A 6,568-nucleotide genomic window follows, 5' to 3' on the forward strand; every position below is an offset into this window, starting at 1 on the left:
TATCCGGAATCGGTGGGACTTCCAGAAGTCCGTATAATAGATTTTTCCGTATAATAGACCCCCAAGGTAAACAAAGCTTAAAATGATTTAATAAACGATCTGAATCTAAGAAGCAAAAAATAAATAAACGTTATTTTTAAGGGGAACAATGTTTTAGCATTAGAATATCTAAATCAAGTATAAAATATTAGAAAAAAATATTATTGCTGAAAATATGGAAAACGAAAAAAATGTAACAGTTATGAAAATATTAATCCGCCATTTTGAACTAGAACGATTCAAGCAGGAAGGGGAAAAGAATGTCATTCTGGAACAAAGAATGTCATTCTGGAATCTAAATTTAAGAAGCAAAAAATAAATAAACATTATTTTTAAGAGGAATAATGTTTTAGTATTAGAATATCTAATCAATAAAATATGAAATATTAGAAAAAAAATATTATTGCTCAAAATAGAGAAAATGAAAAAAAATTGACATATGAAAATAATAATCCACTATCTTTAACTAGAATGATTCAAGCAAGAAAGGGAAATTCCCATCATTCATTAAAGTGGGTAGGTGGAGGAGAAAAATTCATTTCCTCCTTATTTGTGAAAGAAAATAAGTGTAAAGAGGAGATCATTTAAGTTGAGGGTGGGTTAAGTTGAGGGTAGATCTCTATTTTAGTATTTTGTCGAAAGCGCTTTTTTTCACGAATTTATATATTACGAATTTATTTGAGGATTCTTGATTTATATCACGAATTTATTTGTTTTATTATTGTTATTATTTATTCATTGAAAATTGAGTCTCAGTCGTGCTGTTACGCTTTTGAAGTATAATCAACAGAAGCGTGCTCGAAGATTGGAAGAGAGCATTGATGACAGCTATGAAAGACGTAGTGGTGAACGAATGCGTAGACGACATGCTGCCATTCAAGATTTAACTGTTGATGTTGTCAAACACAACGTCGGTTCCATGACCGAAATTTGTAGTTTTTGTGCTGCTCACTTCTGTGAAGAAGAAAAAAAAATTCCTCTGGGAAATATAACAAATGCTGCCATGATGGAAAAATCAAGTTGGAAGATTTAACTATCATTCCTGATTTGCTAAAACATTTACTGTGACAATTCCATAGAGGTCAAAAACTATAGGGATCATATCCGTGAATATAATGCTGCTCTTGCTTTTGAAACATTTGGAGTGCAGATAAACCCTTCTGGGAATGGACCATATTGTTTCCGCATTCATGGTCAGATTTATCACATGGTTTCTCCGCTGTATGCAAATGATAGTAACAAATGATGCTGGATATGGGCAATTGTATATTTTCGATTCCAGCGAAGCTACTGACAGATGCATGGATAATAACAGTGGATGTTTACAGTCTGTGAAGGAGCAGTTAGATTATTTATTAAGACAAATAAATCCTTTTGTTCCATCATACCGGGGTGCTATTCTCAAAATATCGAATTGTCTCACCAGAAATTGCATTTCGTCTCAGTTAAAATCTCTTTTTGGCTCAGTTTGTCTCAGCTAAAATTATTTTTTGACTCAGTTTATCTCAGCTAAAATGACTATTAATCAGTTTGATAACAATATGAAGACAATTTTCAGGATCCATAAGACCATTAATAGCATACTAGGAGTATACTACAATTATACATACATTCACTATTGCTAGGATTAAAAAAAAACCTGCATATGATTGATTATAAGAGTCCACAAAATTGTTTTGTGGACTCTGTTGTTTTCATATATATTGCATTTATCATTTATGCCAATGAATAGTATCTGTTCCAAAATTTTACAAAGTAAATTTTAACTTTCTTATTTTTTAAAATATAATGGTGTAACCTTTTCTAAAAAGAAATATCTATTTAGTTTTGGTAATTCAACAGGGAAAATACCCATTTTATTTTGAGCTCAAATTTCATCTCAAAATATATAACTATTCAGTTACAATGGAAGGTCTACAGATTTCAATAATTAAAAGAGAAATTCAGTAATTAAATAATGAGTACGGTATATAATGAGTAATTAAATATTAAATAATGAGTCAGTAATTAAATAATGAGTATAATGAGTAATTCAGTAACTGAATAATGAGTATAGTAATTAAATAATACGAGTTTAAGAAAATGTAAATAACACAAAAAAAACTACTCTTTGATAGAATTCAGGAGGTGCAGTGAAATTTTGAAATATTTTAGGTAGGAATTTTTCAAGAAAATTTTAGGAAGCACTTAATAGCCAAAAATTAGCATATATGTATAAATTTTTATATCAAAACAGAAATATATAAAAACTATTATAAACAATTTAAAAAGACACATATAAATATACTTTTCTTTCTTAAATGACTTGTATCCTTTATTAAGTATAAAAGTAAACTTTTTAGTTAATTGGCATTGACTAGTAGATTGTACTTTCTTGCATTCACAAAATCAGTTAGTTGACTATGTTCTTTTAATTTATATAGCTAAATATACAATCATAAAATGTAATTATAAATGCACTTAGTAATTGTTTAAATGCGCAGAGATGAGAGTAGTCAGAAAGTAAAAAAGAGGAAATCCTAGAATATATAAATATATATATATACGAAAATTTGACAAAAAAGTGCAATTTTTAAACTTGTAAACCATGTGATTATAAATCCCGATATGAGGCTTTTAAATCTACAATGAATGAATCGAATATGAAACTCTACATCGAATTTAAAAAATGGGAAAATACAAATCATGATGCGTAATTTTTAGATCACGATGCATAATTTAAAAATCGCGTGATATTACAACCGCAAAAACGAATCACAGCATTGGATTTTAAGCTCGCGTAGCTACAAAGGGTTTTAAAAGCTCGTAAATACAAATCGCGATATTGGTTTTTTAAATCTCGTAAATAAGAATCGCAATGTACAATATTTAAATCGCCTGAATACAAATTGCAACGCTCAACTTTTAAATCAGGTAAATACGAAAATCGATGTTTGATAATAAAATCGCGACTTTAAATTTAAAACTCTAACTCTCGTTTGTATTTCTGAAATTTCTTTTTGTGCAAGGGGACAGTAATGACAAACTAGAAAACCACCATTATTTTTTTGAATTTCAAGATATATTTTTTCTTAACTAATACCATTTGCACTTTAATAATTTAAAAACATAATAGATATTGCTTTATGTTGGAGAAAGTTGAAGAGAGATGTTTGTTTGTTAATTGTCGACAGGATTTGAATTCAAAACCTCTGGAGTGATAATCTGATGTTTTAACCACAATAGAAAAGGGTGTACACCCTTATACAGTGGAGACTAGTTGTTTGCTTTACATTTTAAAATATAATTTTTACTTTTCATCTAAACTGTTTATGGTTTAGAAATGGTTAGATACATAATTTTATTTTTTGCATAATTTTACTCCTCGTGCCTGTGAAAAATAGAACTTTCCATGTAATTTAATAATTTCTATTTGATTTTCTAAATCAAACTATAGCTAGACACAAAACAGAATGTTTTCATAACTATATAAACACTTGTAAGTAGATTATTTTAAACTTATTTTAATATTAATAACAGTCATAAATTTGCTCTAAAGATTTAAAATTTTGTATTCAAATGTTTACTAAATAATGATCTTTTTATCAATAATAATTTTCTTTTATTATTGTTCAAAATTTGACAAATATGAAGCTAAATATATAATAAAATAACCAAATGAATCAAACACATTAAAAGTTTTTCAAATTGTAAAATAATTATAGACTCTTAGGTATTTACTGTCTCCTTTGGGTGAATTTTAGGTAGGGACAGTGATTACAAAATGATAGATTTCAACAGGTAGAGGAAAAACTTTCATTTCTTTAATTAAACCATCCATATTTAATAAAAGTAAATTTTTACAATTTGCAAAAAAAAATATTTACTTGCTTGCAATTTCTAAGAAAAAAAATCAGGGGACAGTAATTATATTCAATGAAGTTCCCCTAAAATTTTTAAGGTGAAATTACACTTATTGACTCAAAAAAAGAAATAGTACAGAAATTAAATTTTACTGTTCTGTAGAGAAGAATATTTTTTGTAAACTACAAAGTGCAAAGTATATTTTATTCAATTAGAGCTATCTAAAATATTATGTTAGCACTTTTCATACTTGGGACAGTAATTACACAAAAGTTGGAGACACATACAGCATGTGCAGAACAAAATAAAGAAATTATTCTAAGAATATCGATTATACATATTCAAGCAGACAATCATACTATATCAGAATATGTATACATTTATCTCTTGTAACACTTTCATAATCTAGTAAATTACTTTAAAAAATCATAAATGTGTGTTGGGGACAAAATAGTGACATTTTACCTACAATATATATATATATTTTTTTAAATATAATTTAAATACAAAATGTGTCTGATGCATAGTTTCTTTTAATCATGGTGAGTATTTCAAGCAAAACATAAAATTAAATAACAATAAATATTTTAATGAGAATATATCACTAAAGGACGTTAAAGTTAATTAATTGAGAAAATCACCCACATATTTATTTCGATATAAGACAAACCTCACATTGCAAAAAAAAAACTTCTTGGTTCAAGAATTTGAGAAATTACTTTCAATTGCCATTTTTTATTTATAATGGTGTTCAAGTAAATAACAAAATAAGTTTTTCTATTGGCGACCTAAAATTGAATAAATTAACTTATGCTGGCAGGATTTAAATAAATTGATACAAAATATGATACCAAAGAGTCATAAAATACAACCTAAGCAAAACATGGGAAGACTTAGTAATTGTGATCTGCAGCAGAATAATTGCTGCAGATCACAATTACTAAGAATTGAATAATTAATAATATATTCGTAATTTCCAGGCAATGGCCAGAGAGAAACTAAAAAAAAGCACTACAGAAAAGAACAAAAACTCAAAAGGAATAACTTGTAACCAGCCTAAGTCAAATCTGCACATGCTTTTTCTTTTAAAGTGCAAGTTTGAAATAGATTTGGCATCTTGGCCATTGTAAATTGTAATCAACACAGATCACAATTTAGAAATGTCCCCAAAAATTATAATGGCTAAACTCAGCATAAGCTAAATTCAGAAGAAGAAAAAGTAACTAATTTAGATTTCATTGTTAAATGAAATTTATCAACATTATAAAAAGAAAACTAAGCTATATATATTCCCGTGTTGTAAAAAAATTTGAAAATCAACAAATTCACACAAAAGTTAAACCAGATAAAACATACCTAACTTCAAGTTATGCATAATTTAACTCAAAGCAGCAAAAACTGTCACTATTTTTTTTTTAATCAGGTACCCTTAAATATGATATAAACTTGATTATTGATATAAAATTGGTTATTTTTTTAATTAATTTATAGAAATACTTTACCTCAAAATTTTTATCAAGTCATTATTAGCTGATAATTATTTCAGCCATACGTGGCTTATAATTATCACTAAACCTATTACATGTTAAACAATATTGTTAAACAGCCAACTCAACTAACTTCCAACCATTTTTCAGGGAGATTTCCGTACCCTGATCTGTGGCAAAATAATTGCCAAAATTTGGCAAATTCCAGGCAGCGGCCTGAGAGAAAAAAAAAAACATCACAGAAAGGGACCAGCTCGAAGGATATAACTGGTATCAACCCACGAGCAAACATCTACAAGCTTTTATTTAATTTTTTCCGTTTAAAATCAATTTAGAGCCTTGGCAATTATGAATGGCGTGGCAGACCACGATACTGAAATATCCACCAACAGAAAACAGGTATCATAAATTATAAATCTTCATAAGGTATCATAAATATAAACAGGTATCATAAATTATAAATCTTCAGATTTAAGAAAGAAAAAAAAACTATTATTTTTAGTTATACACGGCCAAATGGAAGTATATTAAAATGTTGAGTCGAAACACAAATGTTCTTGCTTTTCAGCAAAACACGATGACTTCAGGAATTCAAGAATGTGTCACAAGGGACATTTTTTGTAATTAAAAAAGAAAGGCTTACAAAAAAGGAATTATTTTGTTATCGGTAACTGTTCCAATTTTACATGAGCCAAAATATTATTTTAAGAATAATTTCTTGTTTTTAAAATGATAAAAAAAGAGACATTTGCTTTACTTTCTTATATTAACTTTATCGTGGAAGTATTTATTAGTATATAAAATCAACTTTACTTCAAAACTACCTTCAAAGAATTTAAATTTCGAACCTTTTCCTTTTGTTATTGATCTTATTTAATTTTGGAATTCAAGTCATGGTTCCAGCAATTCAGCTACATAAAAAAGTTAGCAGCACTTAATGTGTAAAGAGCCATTCCTACTGGATTCAATTTTTTCGCCATCGAACGAACACTGATTGGAAAGTTTTTGTTAGATAAATAATTTCCTCCAATCTGTTGGTTCTCCTTCACCCGCATAAAAAAACTTCAGCTAATGAGAATGGTATGTATCTCCGATTACCTCCAATCACAATGCAGGGCTAATACAAGGGCTAGACTATGACACTATAAATACTTTATTTCAAAACCCCTGTTCAAAACGTTCAGTTTTAACTTCAATTA

At 28.0% G+C, this 6,568-nt stretch overlaps 1 long non-coding RNA gene across 6 annotated transcripts in view; it reads right to left on the reverse strand.

Moving 5' to 3' along the window:
* LOC107455487 (uncharacterized) overlaps positions 1-6,568 on the reverse strand; it is a 34,906-nt gene extending 28,338 nt beyond the window's left edge. The window contains exon 1 of one of the 6 annotated variants that reach the window (XR_011638111.1): positions 6,194-6,495. This is a non-coding gene — a long non-coding RNA (uncharacterized lncRNA). Of the gene's footprint in view, positions 1-6,126 lie in introns of all 6 variants that reach the window. The other 5 variants (XR_011638115.1, XR_011638114.1, XR_011638113.1 and 2 more) reach the window with 5 other exon arrangements.

This window comes from Parasteatoda tepidariorum, chromosome X1 (assembly GCF_043381705.1).
Source record: "Parasteatoda tepidariorum isolate YZ-2023 chromosome X1, CAS_Ptep_4.0, whole genome shotgun sequence".
Taxonomy (NCBI): domain Eukaryota; kingdom Metazoa; phylum Arthropoda; class Arachnida; order Araneae; family Theridiidae; genus Parasteatoda; species Parasteatoda tepidariorum.